This window comes from Mixophyes fleayi, chromosome 12, assembly GCF_038048845.1.
Source record: "Mixophyes fleayi isolate aMixFle1 chromosome 12, aMixFle1.hap1, whole genome shotgun sequence".
NCBI lineage: Eukaryota > Metazoa > Chordata > Amphibia > Anura > Limnodynastidae > Mixophyes > Mixophyes fleayi.
The window spans coordinates 82713611-82737705 of NC_134413.1; the positions used below are offsets into that span (position 1 = coordinate 82713611).

The 24095-nt window shown below is 42.8% G+C and overlaps 1 protein-coding gene and 1 pseudogene across 3 annotated transcripts in view; one reads left to right on the forward strand and one right to left on the reverse strand.

The window, feature by feature from the left end:
* LOC142108564 (uncharacterized) overlaps nucleotides 1-24095 on the forward strand; it is a 625828-nt gene that overhangs the window by 256800 nt on the left and 344933 nt on the right. The window lies entirely within an intron of this gene.
* Nucleotides 1-24095, reverse strand: part of LOC142108402 (antigen WC1.1-like) — a 63401-nt pseudogene that overhangs the window by 10369 nt on the left and 28937 nt on the right.

Here is a 24095-nt window from a genome sequence, read left to right on the forward strand (position 1 = left end):
TGCAGTTCCACAGTGGGCTCATCGTATGCTCTTCTACACTGTTACCTGCATGTTGAACTTTTCCTGTGAGTTGTCTGCTGCATTTGAAGTTAGTTCTACGGTTCAAGTTTCTGCTTTTATTCGGCTGACCCAACAGTGCTATTTCTTCATTGATAAGTTATTACTGGATGATCTCAGTCATCTGCAGTTCTACACTCGGCTTGGAAACTTTTGTTTCACTGCTACTTCTAGGTAACTAATTGTTTGATTTGTCCTCTATTTAATTTCATCATTTGGGACTGTTACTAGTAGAACCTACTAGTTCATCGATTATTGCTGTTCTATCCTGAGAATCATTGTGATACCTGTAACCACCTGCTACGTAGAATCATCTTTATCTTCGGATCAGCAGTTCTACATTACCATTCTCTTGGGACTATTGCTGACCAGTGATTCACATTTATCTGCCGTGTGTTACGTTATTGGATCCACGCATTCTCCGTTTATCATCTTTATGTTTGAACTATTGTTTTACTCATCCCATGCAGTTGTCAAGAGTTACCAACAATGAATTAGCATAATGTGACCTGCATCCTGCCTGTGTCCAAATTGCTGTGTGTTCAGTATCTACCGTTATATATATATATTCTTCCATTTCTATTGTACCATCAGTCAATATATTATTCTACAGCATTACTACTATCTCCAGTGTTTTATTACTTCTACTACTTAAGCCAGTGTGCCTCATTGTGTGTTGCCTCCACTACCCTCTGTCAGTCCTTGCCTGGGAGGCCGCGACCTGCGGAATAGGAGCAGCAGAGTCCATATCCCCTTGCAGGGATCCCTGGTGAATATCTCCTATCCGTTAGACTCCTATATAGACAGAGGCAAGGGATCTACAAAAACCATTCAGAGTAATGACAATCACAGTGATGTCACTAGCTCCTAGTGATATGATAGGTCGACATTGTTATGAGCACAGTGATGTCACTAGATCCTAGTGATGTGATAGGTCGGCATTGTTATGATCACAGTGATGTCATTAGCTCCTAGTGATGTGATAAGTCGGCATTGTTATGATCACAGTGATGTCACTAGATCCTAGAGATGTGATAGGTCGGCATTGTTATGGTCACAGTGATGTCATTAGCTCCTAGTGATGTGATAAGTCGGCATTGTTATGATTACAGTGATGTCACTAGATCCTAGAGATGTGATAGGTCGGCATTGTTATGGTCACAGTGATGTCACTAGCTCCTAGTGATGTGATAGGTCGGCCTTGTTATGAGCACAGTGATGTCACTAGATCCTAGTGATGTGATAGGTCGGCATTGTTATGAGCACAGCGATGTCACTAGCTCCTAGTGATGTGATAGGTCGGCATTGTTATTGGTTCAGGTCACCACATTGCTGCCTCCACAGATATAAAGTAAAATATCTGTATGACCTAATGATAATGATGATGTATAATTCCTAGACACATAATATGTGTTGTTGCAGCTTCTAATCACTGAATTATATGAATATGTTATTTCCATGTCAGTAGATAGTAACCATGAAGCACCGTCTCTGTAGGACATGATTATCCAGCGACGGTGGGATAATAGTATTATAGATGGAGTATAATAAAATCCTCACCTGAACAGGGCTCTGACGTTGGGCAGTTACCAGGAAGTTGTGTCTTCGGTTTCCTTTCCTCACCTATTTATGAGATGATAAAGTACAGTTATCAATTGTCAGCTGCAGGAACCACGTTCTTCAGATCTCTGCGTCTCAGTGAGAAGTATGTGGGGAAACCAGCAGTAAATCATTGTTCTTCTGTCTCCTGGTGACAGTTGTGAGGACAGGAAATCACATCCAATCACTGTCATCTAATAATTAGTATCGGAATGTGAGATGTTAGGACACAGAGAGAAGGGCCATAAATCTGTGTCTTATTATGCACTTGATGTAGCAGTCTTACCAGAGGAGGAATCTCCAATGCTTTGATGTAGAAAAGAATCAAGTTTATTGATTTACTAGGACACGGACCACCAAGTCATATAAGATCAGAAGACTATACATTGTAAATAAGTTTTATAAACAATAATCTTGGCACCTTTCACAGGGGGAGCCTGACATTTGCTTGGAAAAATACTATTTGTGGGCATCTCCACCCAAATAATGCACCTCTCCCCCTTCTACATGGAAGAAGAGGCTCCGATCACTGTGAAATGGAGACATTAAGGGGTAAATTTATCAAGCTGTGATTTTCTGGTGGGTTTGAAAAGTGGAGATGTTGCCTATAGCAACCAATCAGATTCTAGTTACCATTTACTTAGTACATTTTGCAAAATGAAAGCTACAATCTAATTGGTTGCTTTTGGCAACAACTCCACTTTTTAAACCCGATGGAAAATTTCAGTTTGACAAATTTACCCCCTAAGTTTCTTATCAGTGTTTCGAAATACAGGGTACAACAGTACTTGTACCATCCATCGTCAAGTCAATGAAAGCTGGATATATATGTAGGAAGCCCAGAATTGTTACTGCTGAGAGAGACATAAGAAACCACGTCTGGAGTTTGCTCAAATAAACATGAACAAGCTAAATTCCTTCTGGAAGATGTCCTGTGGAAATTGGAGCTTTTTGGTAAAACATATCGGGCCTGAGTCATTAAAGAAAGTAAGGAAAAAAAAAATTGAGCATGTTTTCTCCTGGACAAAACCATGTTACAATGCAAGGAGTGCAAATTAGTTTATTACTTTGGATGTAAGATAAATTCTGGCTATTTTTTATATAGCACACAAATATTTGATGGCTTTATTTTTACACTGAAATATAAAGTTGATCTAGGACATATCCTACCCCAACTATAAATCTGTTCCCACATTTTAAATTTACCTCCCCCTCCAACGTAACTTGGTTTTGCCAAGTTGTAGAATTACACCTTTAGGTTGCTTTACGTTCCTTAACGAATCAGGCCCATCATCCCTATGTTTACAAACAGCAAAATAAAACTTTCAAGGTAAAGAACATCTTTTCTACAGTTAAACATGGGAGGGGGTTCAGTGATGTTTTGGGGTTGATGTTCTGCATCTGGCACTGGGTTCCTTACCTGCACATGGCAGCTTGAAATCTGGAGATTATTAGTCCATTTTGGACCGTATTTGAACCCAGAGTCAGACATCTGGGTCAATGTCGAAGGTTATGTGTCTTTTGAGCAAGGTAATGACTCCAAACACACATCAAAATGGACCCATGAATGGTTCAAGACAAGATGTTGCACTGATCTAAAGTGACCAGCAATTAGTCTAGATCTAAATCCCATGGAACACTTGTGGAGAGATCTAAAAACAACAGTTGGACGAAGGAATCCTGCAAACCACTCTCTCCTTGATCCCGCCCTCAACATTCCACTGAGACTGTTCTTACCAAGGTGAAAGTTGACTAATGATCTACTCTTGGCTAAGTCGAAGGGCCACTTCTCCAGGCTCTTGCTCCTTGACCTCTCTGCTGCTTTTGACACAGATAACCATTCTCTCCTCATTAACAACCTTCAAGGAGAAGAGAATGGAGAGCATTATTTAAAAACAGAGAAGCAGAAATGTTAAATAACCTGGAGCATCATTAATAGACAGGGCCGGCGTCACCATTAGGCAGCTGCCTAGGGCGCCAGGCTATGGGGTACTCACGCTAACAATGTCTCTACCTGCTGTCCAAGTGTAATAAAAGGTGGTGTGTCACACTTCCAGTATCACAGATGGAATCCAATAGCCAGTAGTTCTAAAGTAAACAGGATTTATTTTAATATGCAAATCTAAAGTATCCAACAAGTGAAGTCCCAAAACAGATAAAGGATTGGTGGAAGGATCAAACACTTGCAACCCAAATCACAAAAAGGAGCAAGGTTGTGTGAAAACCTCTGGTTCAGACACAATACAAAACACAATACAAAAGCAAAAGGCTTCAAAACAGAAAGTGTCTGTTATAGGTCCAAACAGGAAATGAGATCCAAGATAGAATCTTCATGAGACAGTCCCGGCCATCTTGGATAAGGGCTATTCAGAGGGCAAGTTCATAACATGGTGCTCCCACAAAGCAGCACCACCTCTCCACATCCCTCTGGCATCGGACTATTGGCAGCATCGTGATGGGACGATGCTCACAGCGGAGAGGAGCTGAGAGGCTCCAGGAAGAAAAGAAGAAGAAAGAAAGTATAAAACTAAGGCAGGTAGAGGATCTGGAGCAAATGGGGGCAGAGGATGCTACAGAAAATGTGGAGAGGACTGGAGAAAATGCCAAGCCAAGTGCTGAGCACATGCACGTAAATCGCTTCCGCTTAACCCAGGAGGAACATGAGAGACTTTGACTGGCAAAATTATGCCTTTACTCTGCAGCCCCAGCACACTTACTGGATTCCTGCCCGAAACATCTGGGAAAACACCCGCTCCTAATTAGTGACTGAGAGTACTCAATTCTTGTTCACAAAAATCCGACTGTGTAGTACCAACCACTCTTGAACATGCTCAGCATACCAAGGATTTCTCCACTCTTCTTGATTCTGGTGCCACTGGAAACTTTATTACCGCCACAGTGGTTCAAGATTTTTGGCTACCCACAATGTCGTACCACGCCCCTTCTATATTACGGCAGTGGATGTAGGCTGCATCTCCGATAGTATAATCACTCACCAGACCCACCCTATCAAGATTAGAGTAGGAGCTCTGCATTCAGAAATGCTAGAGCTTCTCATTATTCTCAAAGTTTCACATTCCTTAGTTCTAGACTTACCTTGGCTCCACTTACATAACCCCCAGATTTATTGGAGTGCGTCTCAGGTTACGTCCTGGGGTACAACTTGTAGGGACTCTGGCTTTCAGTGTGTTATACCACTTCAGACCACAGTCTTCTCTGGTCAAGAGCTTCCACCATTAACTTACAGGAACTTCTCCGATGTTTTCAGTAAAGCTGGTGCTGATTCTTTACCACCACATAGAGTGGGATTGCCCTATAGATTTGATGCCAGGGAAAACTCCTCCTAGGGGGGGGCGTACCTACACACCCTCTCTCCCTGAGACGAAGTCCATGTCGAAATATATCCAGGAAAACCTTGAGAAGGGCTTTATCAATCCGTCTTACTCACCTGCTAGAGTAGGTTTCTTTTTTGTCAAAAAGAAAGATGGAGGTCTCCATCCCTGTATTGACTATAGAGGTTTGAACGATTTCACTATTAAAAATAGTTATCCTTTGTCGCTTATCATGTAATTCTTTGATCGTGTCAGAGGTGCCTCTATCCTCACCAAACTAGATTTGAGAGGGGCTTACAATTTAATTTGAATACGTGAAGGGGATGAATGGAAGATGCCTTTTAACACTCGTGATGGGCACTATGAGTACCTTATCATGCCATTTGGACTGAGTAAGGCCCCAGTGGTATTTCAGCATTATGTCAATGACATTTTCCGTGACCTCTTCTGCAAAGCAGTTGTTTACTTTGACGAAATTGTTATCTTTTTCAACAATCTGGAATCACATCATGCCCTTGTCAAATAGGTTCTTTCATGACTCCGTACCAACCGGCTCTTTTGCAAATTGAAGAAATAAACCTTTGAAGTACTATCCATCTCCTTCTTAGGTTACATTATATCTGGTGCTGTTCTAAAGATGGACCCGGAGAAGCTCAAGGTGATCCTTCACTGGACCCTTCCAACCACTCTCAAGGCGGTTCAACGCTTTCTGGGTTTTCAAATTATTACAGAAAATTCATTAAAAATTTCTCCATAAATGAGACTCCGATTACATCCCTCACCAGAAAAAGGTCTGATCCCTCCAAGAGGCATTCTATTGCATCAAACAAGTTTTTGTTTCTGCCCCAGTTCTTCACCAGCCAGATGTGTCCCGACCCTTTATCCTGAAAGTGTATGCTTCAGCAGTAGGAGTAGGTGCTGTTTTTTCTCTGCTTTTTGAAGGTGGATATCTCCATCCCTGTGGCTACTTTTCTCACAAATTTCTGAAACTACTCTATAGGAGATCAGGAATTATTAGATATTGCGTTGACTTTGGAGAAGTGGAGGCATCTGAAGGTGCCAAATATCCTATCTCTGTCATCACAGATCATAAAAAATTTCTGTATCTGAAGTCAGCCCACTGTCTCAACCCAAGACAAGCAAGATGGGCCTTGTTTATTTCCAGTTTTAACTTCAAGGTGTCACTCACCGGACTGTGAGTGCCATTTCTCCTGTGTTCAGGAACCGTGGCCGTCCGCCATCCTGAGGGTCTGCGCATGTGCAGCCCTTATGAAACCTTCAGTTCCTGTTGCTTTTAATTGATTGTATGATCAGGCAACCCTCCCTATTTAAACCACCTGTGATCATTACCTGGTTGCCTGATCTTGGAGTCTCATTCCCCATGAGCCTCTGAAGGTGTTCCTGTGTTCCTCGTGTATTCAGCTCCTGCTGATTCCTGTTTACTGCTATTGTGGTTTCCAGACCACTTCAACTCTCCTGTGTTCATCGTGCCTGTACTCAGCTGATTCCTATCTGCTATTGCTGCCGGATTCCAGTCCGCCTCAACTCTCCTGAGTATTGCTCCGTTACTCCTGCCGGTTTCCAGACCGTCTCAACGCTCCTGTGTTCATCGTGTCAGCTCTCCACTGATTCCTTCGCTACTACTGCCGGATTCCAGACCGCCTCTACTCTCCTGTGTTCAGCGTGCCTTCCCTCCGTTTCCTCCGCTGCTACTGCCGGATACCAGACAGCCTCAACTCTCCCGTGTTCATCATGTTTCCAGTTTTACTTACTACTGCTTCCTGAGTATTGCTCCGTTGATTACCGGTTACCTTCCATGCGCTGCACCAACCTGATTACCGCTTCCATCCTCCTGTGGTCTTTCCTCCTGCCGGCGTTCAGCCGTTCAGGTATCCCTGCACGTCTCCTTGACAGCCTGCTCTCCTGAACCGCGGTATGCATACTTTCCATTGACTTTGCTATTGTATTGCATATCCGTCTGGACTGTGTTGTGTTCATCTCCGGAGTCTTCCATCTACTGAAGCTATTGTTACTATTGACTTTGTTTCCTATTACCTGGATCTCTATAGTGACTTTGTATACTTCAAGCAGCGCTTGTCAGTTATTATTGTATTGTGGTTATCATCGTGGGATCAAGTTCCGTGTGCCCCGTGTATCCTCAGTATTCCATTCATCTCCTCGTGCCCCTCCTCACATATATATAGCAGTGGTACAACTTGCTGAACGCAGACCACTGACTCCTGTTTCCCATTGGCACCAGTTTCAAGTATCCTTTCACATAAGCAGTGGTACAACTTGCTGTACGCAGACCACTGACTTCCCCGTTACCTACTTGCACATGGAATCCATTCCTTCACTATAGACAGTGGTACAACTTGCTGTACGCAGACCACTGACTTTCACTACCTCCTCTCTACTCCTGGACATTCCTCCTCACTATAGCAGTGGTACAACTTGCTGTACGCAGACAACTGACTCTCCTTACGTTTACTTGTCCATCTGGTTCCTCGTGTACATACATCTAAGTCATTACCAGTTGCTGCTAGTCATAGACTTTCCTTGAGCATCCTCTCACCATCTGCTGATTCTCCTGTTCCGTTGTCACCCTGCTACCAGAGGACCATAGTACCAGCTATATTACTGTGGTAAGAACATCATCTCATGATATCCTGGGCAAAGACTCCTAGTGCCCGTGACAGTAAGATCAGGCCATGACAGACCCAGGAGCGGAACCTACAGCTAAAGAGTTGCTGCAGTATCTGGTTACCCGTATTGAACAACAGGATGTTCGCCAACAACAATTGCTGCAATGTTGCCAGGCGTTAGCCTCCCAAAGAACGTCTGCGCAAAATATCACAGCTACTGTTGATGCTCCTGTGCCTTCCTCCATTTCCCCAGTGTCATCCCAGGTGTCTACTGCTTCCAAGCTACACCTGCCTACTCCTTCAAAATATGATGGAGACCCCAAAACATGCAGGGGTTTTCTAAATCAATGCTCAGTTCATTTTGAGCTTCAACCTCACAATTTCTCTACTCATCGTTCCAGAGTGGCCTATCTCATTTCCTTGTTTTCCGGACAAGCTCTCGCATGGGCTTCCCCTCTATGGGAAAGAAATGACCCATTATTACAAGATAGTGCCAAATTTATTTCCATGTTTCGAAGTGTATTCGATGAACCTGGTCGTGTTATTTCCGCTGCATCCAGCATCCTCCGTCTACGTCAGGGTTCTCGTACTGTAGCCCAGTACGTCATTCAATTTCGGATATTAGCCTCTGAACTTCAGTGGAACACTGAAACTTTAATTGCCGCCTTCTGGCAGGGGCTTTCTGATAAAATTAAAGATGCACTGACTACTCAAGAATTACCTACTTCTCTAGAAGATTTGATTTCTCTTTGCCATCGTGTAGACATGAGATTTCGTGAAAGAGAGTCTGAAAAAACAACTTCATTTAAAGCACCTCTTCGCTCAAGTCCTCAAGTTCGCCAAGTTTCATCTCCGGTGATACCTATGGAGATAGGTCGCTCCAAATTAACTTCAGAGGAGAGGGACCGAAGAGTAAAAAATAGACTTTGTATCTATTGTGCTGATTCTACTCATATGCTCAATTCATGCCCTAAAAAAAAAACAAAAACGGGAAATGCCAGGCCCTAACCAGTTCTGGAGAGGTGAAGTTAGGGTCCCTGGAGTCCTCTCCATGTTCTACGAAATTAAAAGTTTGTGCTTTTGATGTTACGGTTTCCTTTGCTACCAAATCTTTCATGTCCCAAGCACTTATTGACTCTGGAGCTGCAGGAAACTTTATTTCTAAATCCCTCGTGAATCAATGGTCCCTACCAGTGATTACTTTGAAAATACCTATTACTGTGACTGCTATCGATGGATCACGCATTATTAATGGTCTCATCACCCAGAGTACGTCTCCAGTAACCCTTCAAATTGGTGTATTACACCAGGAAGAAATTTCATTTATAATTCTTCCTGTTACTACCAGTCCGATTGTATTAGGCCTTCCATGGCTTCAACGTCATTCTCCCCAGATTGACTGGCACACTCCTCAAGTTACGTCTTGGGGGCCTGAATGTCTTCATCGTTGCCTCTCTCAAGTCGTTCCTCTCAAGATACAGCAATCCTCCATTTCACCTTGTTCACCGGGACTTCCTCCTCAGTATGCTTCTTTTGCCGATGTATTTGATAAAATTCAGTCTGAACGTCTTCCTTCTCATCGTTCGTGGGACTGTCCGATTGATCTTCAACCTGCCAAGACTCCTCCCAGGGGTCGTGTGTATCCACTTTCGTTACCTGAAACTCAAGCCACATCTGAGTATATCAAAGAGAATCTCCAGCGAGGATTTATTCAACCTTCTACCTCTCCCGCTGGAGCAGGGTTTTTCTTCGTAAAAAAGAAGGATGGGTCATTACGTCCTTGCATAGATTTCCGTGGACTTAACGCTATAACTATCAAAAATCGGTATCCCATTCCATTAATTACTGAGTTATTTGATCGTATCAAGGGAGCCCGGATCTTTACCAAGTTGGATCTTCGTGGTGCCTATAATTTAATTCGAATCAGGTCCAGTGACGAATGGAAGACAGCTTTCAACACCAGAGACAGGCATTATGAATATTTAGTAATGCTCTTCGGGTTATGTAACGCCCCCGCTGTTTTCCAGGGTTTCATTAATGAGATCTTCCGGGACTTGTTATATGTTTGTGTCGTCGTCTATCTGGACGACATATTAATCTTTTCTCAGGACTTGCCTTCTCATCATCAACATGTGGCAGAGGTCCTTTCCAGACTCCGGAAAAATTCATTATTCTGCAAGTTAGAAAAATGTTCATTCGAGTTGCCCCAGATTCCATTTCTGGGATATATTGTCTCCGGAGTTGGTCTTCAGATGGATCCAGAAAAGGTGAATGCTGTATTACATTGGCCTCAGCCAACTACTCTTCGTGCAATTCAGCGTTTTTTAGGTTTTGCCAATTACTATAGACGCTTCATTCAAGATTTTTCCTCGATTGCATCTCCTATTGTGGCCCTAACTCGTAAAGGGGCCAATACTAAACAATGGTCCCCTGAGGCCCTTCAAGCCTTCCAGTTTCTCAAAGAGTCCTTCTCCTCCGCTCCTGTTCTTCAACAGCCTGATGTGACGCTTCCCTTCTTCCTAGAGGTAGATGCCTCTAATGTTGGTTTAGGAGCCATTCTCTCCCAAAGATCGGAGCAACAAAAATGCCATCCTTGTGCCTTTTACTCTCGGGGTCTTCTGCCTGCGGAGAAGAATTATACCATCGGGGACAAGGAGTTGCTGGCTATAAAAGTAGCATTAGAGGAATGGAGATATTTGTTGGAAGGAGCTCGTCATCCTGTGACAATTTTTACTGATCATAAAAATTTGTCATATTTACAGTCTGCTCAATGTTTGAATCCTCGTCAAGCAAGATGGTCTCTTTTCTTTTCTCGTTTTGAACTAATCATAACCTTCAAACCAGCTGCAAAAAATAAAAAAGCAGACGCCCTATCTCGAACTTTTGTGACGTCTTTAGACATTGAAGATGGTCCCAACCACTCTATATTAGACCCCAAATGTGTTTCTCTGGCTGCTTCTTCCACTAAGGTGCTACCATTTGGGAGAACCCTCATGCCTCCTGCTCTTAGGAAGAAAATCCTTTCGTGGTTTCACTCGTCTCGTTTTTCTGGACATGCTGGTGAACGCAAGACTTTTGAAATTCTTTCTCGAAGTTACTGGTGGCCTTCTATGAGGAGAGATGTCAAAGATTTTGTGGCTGCTTGTGAATTGTGTTCACAGTTTAAGACTCCCCGCAGAACTCCAGCGGGTTTGCTTCAACCACTACCCATTCCTTCCAAGCCGTGGACCCATATTAGTATGGACTTTGTTACTGATCTTCCTCCTAGTAAAAAGTGCAATACTATTTGGGTAGTGGTGGATAGATTTTCGAAGATGGCACATTTCGTTCCTTTGACCGGTTTACCTTCTTCATCTACTCTGGCTGATTATTTCATCAAAGAAATCTTCCGTATTCATGGATGTCCTTCCGAGATTGTTTCAGATAGAGAAGTGCAATTCATTTCCAGATTCTGGCGAGCCCTTTGTAAGACCTTGGGTATCCGATTATCACTCATCCTCCTACCATCCTCAATCAAACGGACAAACCGAAAGGGTCAATCAAGATCTTGAGACTTTTATAAGGATGTTCTCTTCAGCCAACCAAGACAACTGGGTAGATTTGCTTCCATGGGCTGAATTCGCTCATAACAACATGTATCATGAATCATCTTCTAAAACTCCATTCTTTGTGGTTTACGGTCACCATCCGTCTTTTCCGGAATTTCCTGCCCTCCCTCCCACCCAAGTTCCTGCCTTAGAGACTGTTTGTCAGACCTTCAAAAATATTTGGTCTCAGGTTAAAACCTGTTTAAAGAAGACATCTGCCAGATATAAGTCTTTTGCAGATAAAAAGAGACGGGTTATTCCACCACTTAAAATCGGAGATCGTGTATGGTTATCAACCAAAATTATTTGTTTGAAGGTCCCATCTATGAAGTTCGCTCCTCGTTTTATTGGTCCATATAGGATCATTCAAGTGATAAATCCAGTTTGTTTCAAACTTCTACTACCTAAGAACCTTCGTATTTCCAATGCCTTCCATGTGTCTTTGCTCAAACCTCTTATCATCAACCGTTTCTCGGTCCCTCCTTCAGCACCTCGGCCAGTTCAAGCTCATCAAGAGGAGGACTTTGAGATTACTCACATATTAGATGCAAAAATTTTGCGAGGTGTTCTTCGTTTCCTCGTTCATTGGAAGGGCTTTGGTCCTGAAGAGCGTTCATGGATTAAAGCAGAAGATCTCAACGCTCCAGCTCTTCTTAAGAAGTTTTATTCCAAGTTTCCGGACAAACCCGGTTCCAGGTGTTCTGTGCCCACCTTTAAAAGGGGGGGTACTGTCACTCACCAGACTGTGAGTGCCATTTCTCCTGTGTTCAGGAACCGTGGCCGTCCGCCATTCTGAGGGTCTGCGCATGTGCAGCCCTTATGAAACCTTCAGTTCCTGTTGCTTTTAATTGATTGGATGATCAGGCAACCCTCCCTATTTAAACCACCTGTGATCATTACCTGGTTGCCTGATCTTGGAGTCTAATTCCCCATGAGCCTCTGAGGGTGTTCCTGTGTTTCCTCGTGTATTCAGCTCCAGCTGATTCCTGTCTACTACGATTGTGGTTTCCAGACCACTTCAACTCTCCTGTGTTCATCGTGTCAGCTCTCCACTGATTCCTTCGCTACTACTGCGGATTCCAGACCGCCTCTACTCTCCTGTGTTCAGCGTGCCTTCCCTCCGTTTCCTCCGCTGCTACTGCCGGATACCAGACAGCCTCAACTCTCCCGTGTTCATCATGTTTCCAGTTTTACTTACTACTGCTTCCTGAGTATTGCTCCGTTGATTACCGGTTACCTTCCGTGCGCTGCACCAACCTGATTACCGCTTCCATCATCCAGTGGTCTTTCCTCCTGCCGGCGTTCAGCCGTTCAGGTATCCCTGCACGTCTCCTTGACAGCCTGCTCTCCTGAACCGCGGTATGCATACTTTCCATTGACTTTGCTATTGTATTGCATATCAGTCTGGACTGTGTTGTGTTCATCTCCGGAGTCTTCCATCTACTGAAGCTATTGTTACTATTGACTTTGTTTCCTATTACCTGGATCTCTATAGTGACTTTGTATACTTCAAGCAGCGCTTGTCAGTTATTATTGTATTGTGTATTGTGGTTACCATCGTGGGATCAAGTTCCGTGTGCCCTGTGTATCCTCAGTATTCCATTCATCTCCTCGTGCCCCTCACATATATATAGCAGTGGTACAACTTGCTGAATGCAGACCACTGACTCCTGTTTCCCATTGGCACCAGTTTCAAGTATCCTTTCACATAAGCAGTGGTACAACTTGCTGTACGCAGACCACTGACTTTCACTATCTCCTCTCTACTCCTGGACATTCCTCCTCACTATAGCAGTGGTACAACTTGCTGTACGCAGACCACTGACTCTCCTCATGTTTACTTGTCCATCTGGTTCCTCGTGTACATACATCTAAGTCATTACCAGTTGCTGCTAGTCATAGACCTTCCTTGAGCATTCTCTCACCATCTGTTGTTTCTCCTGTTCCGTTGTCACCCTGCTACCAGAGGACTATAGTACCAGCTATATTACTCTGGTAAGAACATCATCTGGTGATATCCTGGGCAAAGACTCCTAGTGCCCGTGACACAAGGTAACTTCCATGCCAGGATCCCAGAATTGAAAGTCTGTTGCCCTATCGTTCTATGATTCAAGATGAAGATCTTTTCCTCACCAAAAGAAGTCCCAACATCAATCCTGTGTCCTTCTCTACCACCAATATTGTACCTAAAATTTTCGTAGCTCCAGCACTTGGCAAGATATTGCCTCACTAGACTCACGCTTCACGATTCTCCAGGCATTCGGGAGTTCGAAAAACTCTCAAATTAGTTCAAAGATCCTATTGGTGGCCTACTCTCAAGCAGGACATCCAAAAATTCATAGTTCCTGTTCCAAATGTGCCCAGCATAAAATACCTTGTATGACACCTGCTGGTTGACACCTGTCTATGGATCATTACAGATCTACCAGTTTCTAATGGGTTCAAAACCATTTGGGTTGTAGTTGACAGATTTTCCAAGGTGAACCATTTTATTCCCCTCACTACCCTCTGCTCCAACTGGCTCAATTGTTTATTCTGGATTTTTTCAGACTCCATGGCTTGCCTTCAGAAATTAACTCCAATCGTCGGTCCAGATCATGGCCAAGTTCTGGTCAGCTGGTCAGCTCAGTGTTCAGCTCTTTAAGTGAAGCTTTAGTTTTTGTCTGCCTATCACCTCCAAACGAATGGTCATACCAAAAGGGTGAATCAGGACTTAGAAACTTTTCTTTGCAGATTTGTCTCTTCTTCACAAGATAACTGGAAAGAACTGTTATCCTGGGCTAGAATTCTTCAACAATAATTAGTACCACTTCTTCTTTGTGTCTATATCCTTTTTCACAGTCTATGGACTTCATAGTAGAATACTAGAGTTTCAACCTCTTCCTTCTGCTATTGTACCTGTTGCTGATATTACTTTATGCCAGTTCACTAAGATATGGAAAGATGTTTCCTCCAATTACAAGAAATTTGCTGATCGCAAACATCAAGCAATACCCGGTCTCAAACAGGGGGGTCAATTCTGGGTTTCCACTCACAACTTGAGGCTTAAAGTACCTTCCATGAAGATTGCCCCTCGCTACATTGGTCCATTTTTCATAGAACAAGTCATCAAACCAGTAACTAACAGACTCAAACTTTCTCCATTCCTATGAATCCCAAACTCCTTCCACATTTCCTCGTTGAAGCCTTTGATCCTGAACAGGTTTCATTCTACACTCCCTAGGACTCCTAAAATTCAAACTCAATGAGGAGTTGAGTATGAAGTAGAAAGGATACTTGATTCACAGATTTGTCATGGTCATCTTCAATATCTTATCAGTTGGAGCCGTTATGACCCAGAAGAACGAGCCTGGATTAAATCCACTAATGTATGTGCTCCACGTTTGATCCGTATCTTTCATGCATGATTCCCTTCAAAGCCCAGGTGTCGTCCAGGATCCACACACAAAAGGCAGGGTACTGTCATGCACTACGCTCTCAGGTCCTGTTACTCACCCCTCTGCTGACTTTCTAAGCTATCCCTGTGGTCCATAGGCTCTGCTGGTCTCAGGTCTCCCTGCAGAGTGCTGTCCAGTCTGTCTCCACTCCAGAGTTCCCTCCAAGACCAGTGCCTGGGTGCTGCCATCTTGGATTCCGTCACCTGCTCCATCTCAGCCAGCCAGAGTGCTGCTTCAGCTCAGCTGTCCACAACTTCCAGTCAGGGGCTAGCAGTCCCTATAAAAGGACTTCCTGGAGCCCTAACCTGTTGCTAGTGCAACATTGATTCCTCAGACACCAACATAATTTCTAGCAGTCTGTTTCTGCCCAGACAGCGCGGCCAGCATTCCGGTTCCAGTCCGGTCCAGCATTCCGGTTCCAACCTGGTTTCCACTGCTTAATCTGATCCCCGTCTTGCTATTCCTGACTTCTTCCCAGTCTACAATGCCATTCACACTTAGTAGCCTTCTTAATGCTCAGCAACCACAATCTGTACCAGATCGTTCTCTCCCAAGCGAAGAAACCTAATCAAGCGACCCAGCTTCTTGCACATAGCCACCAGTCCTGGTCCACAGCCACAACCTGTCCGGGTACAGACAAATCCTCAGGCATGACATTACTATTCATTTTACAAATGTCAAGTGTGTGAGGGGCTAAGAAGTCGAAATTGAGGGGAAGAGGGGCGGTAGGCTCAAGATTTGCCTAGGGCACCGAGAAACTTTGCACCGACCCTGTTATTAGATATATCGAGAAACTAAAATAGTTTAAAAATGAAACAATAAATATGTACTAAACATGAAAGTGTTTACTTTGTTTTTAAATGGCTGTATTAAAACATTGTAACCAATATATCTATTGATTCATGTAGCAGCTTATTTTATATTTCTCTTTTTATAATATTAGTATTAATGCAACAATAAAATTACCGTTCCGTTATTCACGTTAACATTTTATCAAATCATTTTCTAAAAAATACATAGATCATTCTCCCCGTAAAATAGATAGAAATAAATAATTACCCCCAGCTTAGAACATAAGTGGTTTTGTGTGGAATTCTGGAGAGGTGCATAGATGTCCCTGGTACATAGGTGGTAGCACAACACAATATCCCACTTCTTATAGCTGGGAGCCGTAACCCAGATACAATAACCTCCATCTCTGTCTGATGGCTTCTTCTTGGTCCTACTGATATTGTCTGGGTGCAGGACTGTGGTGACTCCTACCAGCCCTTCTGGTGTGGTAGAGACTGAGAGACAATAGTAGCTCTCTAGTGATGAGACCCTTTGTTGTGGTGTATTAGAGACCTCAGTGCTAATAATACCATCTTCCCTGGTGTTAGCGGTGGAACACAGTATCAGCCGTCAGACAGGTATTTGAGGATCTAATACAGTAATACAGGAATTGGTCCTCTGAGGATAAAGGGTGTAATGACAGTAAAGCTTGTGATCCACTGGTGGATTCCTTGGCTATTTCAATGGTCAATCCTGATATATTTATCATAAAACAATGAATCATTTTTAAACAAATTCATATTCATTAATATTTTATTAAATAAATTATGGAATTACACAGTATGGTGAAATACAGATCAGGAAACATGGTGTAAATAAACATTCATTTACTCACAATGAATTATAGCTAGGTCTCTATCATCGCAAGATTCGATATTCCATGGAGAAGATGGGCACTGCCATAAGAAGTTGTCACCTCTGCGACAGTTAATATGGTCCACCCAAAAGGGCTTATTTAGAACTCTATATCTGCTCGATGCGTTAACATATCCCTTAGATCCACAACTCAGATGGTAGCAGATAACAGTGATTGAGTCATCTCTCATATCATTATTACATACAGATCCCCAACTTCCATTATAATAGACTTCCAGGCGTCCTTCACAGTCATGTGACCCACCAACCAGACGAAGGTCCAGGAACTCTGCAAGAACAAATGTATTACTCAGTAGGAACTTATACCAATCCTGATGTTAGTGCAAGATAATATTAGAGGCTGAAGTATCAGACAGGAGTGTAATTCGGGTGAGAAATTAAATAGATAGCAATGAACAGGACTCGCCAAGGTGGTCAGCAGGATGTGTGGAGCTACTAAAGATCTAGTTCCACCAGATTTAGAATAGTGGGACCAAGAAGGGACAGCAAGCAGCTAGATGAATGTCCAAGCAGTGTCAGGACAGACAGCAGGCAGACAGGTTCAGAATCTAGGCTGAGGTCAGCACAGGCAGCAAACAGACAGGTTCAGAATCTAGGCTGAGGTCAGCGCAGGCAGCTAACAGACAAGGTCAGTGTCCAAGCAGTGGTCAGTGCAGACAGCAAACAGACATGTTAAGAATCTAGACTGAGGTCAGTGCAGGCAGCTAACAGACTAGGTCAGTGTCCAGGCAGTGGTCAGGGCAGGCAGCAAACAGACAGGGTTAATATCCAAGCATTGGTCACAGTGAGTCATAACAAGAAAGCAGGTGTTAGGAACTCCCAAGTCAGTACAGTGAAACTCGGGAACTATTCAGAAGGCCAGGTGTTCGCTGGAGCCCCTAGTGGTGGGGACAGACTGGGCTGCGGGCCGACCGAGGGTCGAGTAGCGTATACTGACTTAAAGGAGTTTCCCAGGAGTGATTGGTGGACGGTATATAAGAGAAATCCAAGGTCAAAAGGTCACAGGCACAGATGCAATATCCAAGGGCAAGCGAAGGGTCAAACTGACAGGCAAAGAAGCAAAATCCGAATTCCAGGCAAAAGGTCAAGTTCAGAAGAGAAGGGTCACAGGTCCAATAACAAGCAGGGGTCAAACACGGGTGGTCAAATCTAAGGTAGCAGGAACCTAAACGGATAGTACAAGCAGGCAGCAGGACTGGAGACAGAACGCTATAACCGGCAATGAGGCATCAGAACCTCATTGCCTTAAATGCAACCCAGAGCCAATCACAAACAGAGCCACAGTTGCAGACTAATTGCCAGATACTAAAAGGCCAATCAGGGCTAGCCCTGAATCTCACACCTGCATGCTAAAGACTGCTAATTCAGCCACAGGCTGAATCTAACTATTAGCCCCTAATGCGCAGGCGCGCCTGGCTGCAGCGACGCTGTGGTCGGGAGCTGGAAGGAAGTGACGTCCCGGTCGTCATAGCGACGGCCGGGACGCTGGGACCGACAGGATGCGAGCCGCGGCGGCTGTGAGTACCGCCGCGGCTCGTGACAGCTGGTTTAGCAGCTTCACAGCATGGCTGGAGCTATTAATGGCATGAGAGATAGAACTCCCTGTACTATAACATACTATACTGTAAGGTTCCTGCGGGATGAGCTCCCCTTCTGTGTTGATTTGCTGCATTGTGAATTATGTGATCGCACTGCGGTGATCACCTGGCTGCTCGAGGTTACCTTAGCAACATAGTAGCAGAAAGAAAAGTCTGGGATCAAGGCTGTGTGGGTTTTCCACACTGATCCTGACACATTTACTGTGAGGAGCACTGCTAAACACTTTAATGACTAGGTAATGCAAGGGGCAGGATGGGAAAAAAACAATACTTCCTAAATGACAGCAGGAGAAGAGCTGAAAACGCAGCAGTTCAGCTCTTCTCCGGCTGTCATTTATTCCTTTTAGTTCAGCTGTGCGCAGTTCCTCCCAAGCACCATTGCAAACCGGATCACGCCTGGAAGAGGTAAGTACACAATTATATAATTTTTTGTTAATTTAATATTGCCCTAAAATTATTGTTTATACAATTGTGAGGCATAACAGTCATTAGGGGCATTTTTTCTGTATCCTAAATTTTTTTTGAGGCACTTTGAAGTATAAAAAGAATTTGTGGCATTTGTGGAAGTTTATTTAACAAAATGGTAGCACCACACAGCAACAACAGATGTAAATAATAATAACTTGCAACAAATAACACTACAGTCTGGCACAGACAACATACAGGGCATAATGAAAACACATCACCAGTATCCTTGTCACTTTCAGGGACTGCTGTCTATCAATCCAAGCTTCTCCCCCTCTCTCCTTTAAGACTAGCAGCAAACATAGCGGCCCTAAGTCACTGTCACTCCGCTTTTGGCAGACACACAGCTCCCCAAGACCTGGAGAGGTAGATCAGGGCAGCGGCAGTAATCCAGGGACCGATTGTCCTGTTCGTGTCAGGGGCAGAGATCTATATCTGAACGCCAGCCTCACTTCAGCTATCACTTGATAGTGAATGCCAATTTTCTGTCCTCTAGAGCTCTCTTTTAAGCCCAAAAATGACCTCATCAGCAATTCCAGGACCTGCCTGATTGGTCCTTTTCTGTGTTTACCTTTTCACAGGTAAACATACAGACAAAGGAATAGCAGATGCATCACTCCTGGTTTAATTAAGGACAGGTATTGTTCTGTGGCTATACAGCAGAGTTTGTTTAAACAGGAGGGATCACAATCCAGACACATTTACATTTAAATACAGAATGCAGTCCTCTGTAGTTAAACATAGAGCTCACAGCTAAACAAAGACAAGAGACCCTCTGGTGTGATGTACATTCATACAGGACTGGTGGACAATGATTCTTTTGCCTAGACTGAAACAATGGACTAGTCTGCAAGTTAACAATACATGCTGGCAGACATTTTAGCTACTTTCAAAATAGAATACACAAGTCTAAATATGACTGAGAAATATGGGGAACCAGAGAGCTAGAAAAGTATATGTTTTTATAGTCCACTGTTGACACGTTGAGGTGATATTAATACCTCGTTTCCCCACAAATTACATAGTGGATGAGGTTGAAAAAAGACACCAGACCATCAAGTTCAACCTATTTTGGATCTCCTGCGATCCTGCACTTATATTTGAAATTCATCCAGAGTAAGCAACCATCAATCTGTTTCAATTGTGAAAATCCCCCCAGACCCAATATTGCTGTCCTATTTTTACCCTGTATCCAATACTATCCTTCATTTTAATTAACGGTCGTATCCCTGGATACACTTTTCTGCAAAAAATTTGTCTAACCGTTTCTTAAACATATCTATTGAATCTGCCATCACAACCTTCCCTGGCAGTGAATTCAATATCTTGACTGCCCTTACTGTAAAGAACCCCTTCATTTGCTGGTTGTGAAATTTCCTCTCCTCTAACCTTAGGGGGTGACCGCGTTTCCTGTGTCCTGAATCCTTGGGGCAAAAAGTTCCCATGACAGTTCTCTTAATGTATTTGTACATAGTAATCATATCTCCTCTTAGACGCCTCTTTTCTAAAGTAAACATGCCTAAACTGGCTAACCTTTCCTCATAACTTAATGACTCCATACCCTTTATCAATTTTGTTGCCCTTCTCTGAACCTTTTCTAGTTCCAAATTATCTTTTTTATAGAGCGGTGCCCAGAACTGTGCTGCATATTCAAGATGAGGTCTTACCAATGATTTATACAGTGGCAAAATTACACTGTCTTCCATTGCATCTATGCCCCTTTTTATGCATGCCAATACTTTGTTTGCCCTTGCAGCTGCTGCTTGACATTGAGCACTATTGCTAAGTCTACTGTCTATGAGCACTCCCAAATCCTTTTTCATTATAAATTCTCTTAAATTAATTCCATTTAATTTATAGCATGCATTCTTGTTTTTGATCCCTAAATTCATAACCTTACATTATTCCATTTGGCCGCCCAATCCTCCAGTGTATTTATGTCCTTCTGTAGAGAAGCTACATCTTGCTCTGATTTTATTACCGTACAGAGTTTAGTGTCATCTGCAAAAATAGAAACTTTACTCTCTAAACCATCACCAAGGTCATTAATAAATATATTTAAAAGGAGTGGCCCAGCTAGGAACCTTGAGGTACTCCACTTAAGACTTTTGACCAATTAGAAAATGTTCCATTTATCGCAACTCTCTGTTCCCTATTCTCTAATCAGTTTTCGATCCAAGTACAAATGTTGTTTCCTAGACCCAGTTCTCTTATTTTGTAAACCAACCTCTTGTGTGGCACTGTATCAAAGGCCTTTGCAAAATCTAAGTAGACCACATCTACTGTGCTGCCCTGGTCTAAGTTCCCACTAACTTCCTCGTAGAAACTAACTAGGTTAGTTTGACATGACTAATCCTTCACAAATCCATGCTGATTCCCACTAATAATCTTATTGCGCACCAAGTAATCCTGAATACTATCCCTTAATATACCTTCCAGTAGTTTCCCCACTATCCCCATATTCTAGTGATTATTTTTATTACAATAAATGTACTGTCGTACTTTTCTAACTGTATTTGCCTGAGTGACTAATAAGAACCTTAGAAGGTACTGGGTAGGCTCCCCTGGCCTAGGAAGGCACCCGTGGGTGGCCAGCCAGAGTGAAGTGGGTAGAATTGGGCCAGAAAAGCCGGTATCTTCATAAAATTATATATATATATATATATATATATATATATATATATATATATATATATATATATATATATATATAAGGAAAAGAAAAATCCTTTCTAGTATAGTGTAAAAATATTTATTTGATCACAATTAAAATCCAATTCCAAGTAAAATTTAACAGAGAGTCCAAAACACTCATACCAGACATATGACAAAATGATCGCAGGTAAAGATATCTTTGATTGTCCGGTTAAACTGCAGTCAATCAGCCAAGTCAGATGTTAACAGTAGAAAAGGATGAACGTCTGTCTGCCAACTTGATACAGCACCAACCAACGCGTTTTGACCCAATGGTCTTTTTCAAGGTAACTCACCAGGAGTATGGGAAATTTTTCCATGAAAAATAACCTCAACTGATTTACAGAATGGCCTAATCAATAAATTCCTGAACAGGGGACCAATTCTCTCACTAGTAATTCAGGATTTCTGTCCTTCACCCTCATTGTCCCTCTGCCATCGAACTTCTATATTCCCTAATAAACACACTGATTTGGAACAGGGTATTCTTATCTGTTGATTTATCAATCAGATCAATAATTAGGAAATTATCCCTGTCATGTGCAAGCTAATTTTTAGGCATAAATCTGCAAATATATGTTTGTGAATTACTTCCTAGAAATAGTGTGACCTGGTTCTCTTAGAAGCTGTTAGATCAATGGGTTTTGTGGATGTTAAACCACCCAGGGGGGCTGGTAGATAAGGATAGCACCTTATACCATTTATGGCAGGATGGCAAATGTGAATGCCTTTGAGGAGATCTCTTGCAAGACAATGAAATCTCACACATGTTTGGGAGGCCCCAGACAGGCCGACTGCAGAGACTGGGTTGTATGTTAATGACAGATTCAAGCTGAATAAGGGCACAGGAAAAGATCATATCATTTTCTCCAATATCATACATACCAGAGGCATGTGTGGTATGCAGATGAAGGGAAACTTAGGACCTGTTGTGTGAAGGTAAAATCATGTTCGTAAACCATACTGTTGAAAAGTTAGGACGGTGTAAAGAAAACTTGACTTAGAGGTATTCAAACAGCAAAGTCATAAGACCCTAATTTGCATTCTCCCCTCCTGTTGGTTCTGACCTCACAGGGAAGGGGGCTGGGGGGCCCTGTAGCTTGACTTTAAAACTGTATTGAAAATGTAACTCTGGGTTCTTCTGAGGGAGTCAATTCGATATTGAAGAGGTCCCATTTTTCCTGCTTCTCCCAGCAACGGAAACTTGATTCTAAGTGAGGTATCAATTCTGTGTTTTATCCTTTTTATTTTATAAGAAACAATTGCACTCTATTTGTATGTCATTTTATTATCTTTTTATCTTAAGCATTGTGGATGTATCTTCCATATTAAATTACACTTAATAAGTTCTAGTCTCTGTGTTCTTATGAATTCACGCGACAGTTTGGTCCAGACGCTACTTAATTGAAACTGTGCAAACCTTGTGGTTTAAGTGAACTCTGATTAAAGTAAATTGTGTTGGATTAATGCTAGGGAGAACCGAAGGCTTCCTAAATAAGAGTGTCAGCTCTTATCCGAAACAACCTTGGTGGTGGTAATTAGTATCGCAAAGCTAGTGTGTGGCATAGATAGGGAAGTATTTAATCATTTTAGACAGACCAGGTGGTTGTCTTTGTGGTTGACCCTGTGTCACATATGCATCACGCAGACTCAGGTGAGTGCTGTTCGTGACAATCCCTTACACTGACTCTATGTTAGTTATAATTTATGTACATCTACATTCATTGTGAAAGTCAACAGGGAGTCAATGGGCAATGTACATCAAATACATCATCAATGTATCATAACCGGCAGAGTACATATTACCACACCAGAGTTTATGGCGAGAGGTCCATTTCATCTAAACCTCCTCCCAGATTATATTTATATCCTAAAACACACTTTTGTTTTAGCAGATTCACGTATAATCCGGTATTTAATCACAGTTATCCCTCATTCTATACAGAACACCCCAATCCTATCAGATTTGGTTAGGGCAGCCCACCATCATGAGAACATCTGCACATCCTACAAAAGACAATATTGCTGGACGTATTGATAGTAATACAACATCTTACACTATGACACGTGTTTGTACATAACATACAGTCAAATTCTAAATGCTCTTTTTATAATACATGAAGCTTCTATACCTGAGCAGATTACTCCTACATCCTTTCCCCTTATAGAATATATCACTGTAGAGGATGGAACAGTAGATGAGAAGTTCTCCAGTTGGGTAGTTGGAACAAATATCTCTTGGATGTCACATGACCACCGATCACTGGTGATGTTCCAATAGGAAATGCCTCAACTGCGTCCCCACAATGCAATTCTCTGCAGACAGCTTCAGCCTCTTTTATGCCCCATTGATCAGCTACCACTCTGCTCCATGTGTCATTTGTGAGGACCTCTAGTCTCCCTGCACAATGACTTTCTCCATCCATCAGACGCACAAACTCCTTCTGTCCTGTAGGTGTGTAACAGACAGTAGGATTAAGTTGTACAGCAGGACATATACACACATGCACCCAAACATCTGGAATGTCCATCTCCCTAGACCATCACTGTGAGAGATGGGAAACACTGGTGCAGGTCTCTTCACTTCATTTGTCAGTTAACATTTATTGCGCAACAATGCAATAAATGTGTCTCTTCGTGCAGCTCAGAGAAGGGAAATGGGTGTAACTATTACTGAACAGCACTGAGATCTCATTTGCTTAGGAGCTCTCAGCTGATCTAGTACTGCGTTGTTTGTTCTGGGTGTTTTCTTTTGCCAAGGCCTGGACTGTTACAAGATGAGTAAATAAACAGGGTCAACAAGGATTGTTGGGGGTGTTTTTATTTAGAATATGTTTTTGGGGGTGTCTGTATTTTTATTTACATTTTTCATGGTGCACTCTAGGCCCCAGCATGCCCTGGATGTTACTGAAGTGTCAGCATGTCCTGGCAGCCATAGGTATGCTGGACCTTGCAGTACAAGTCCCTGAATGGC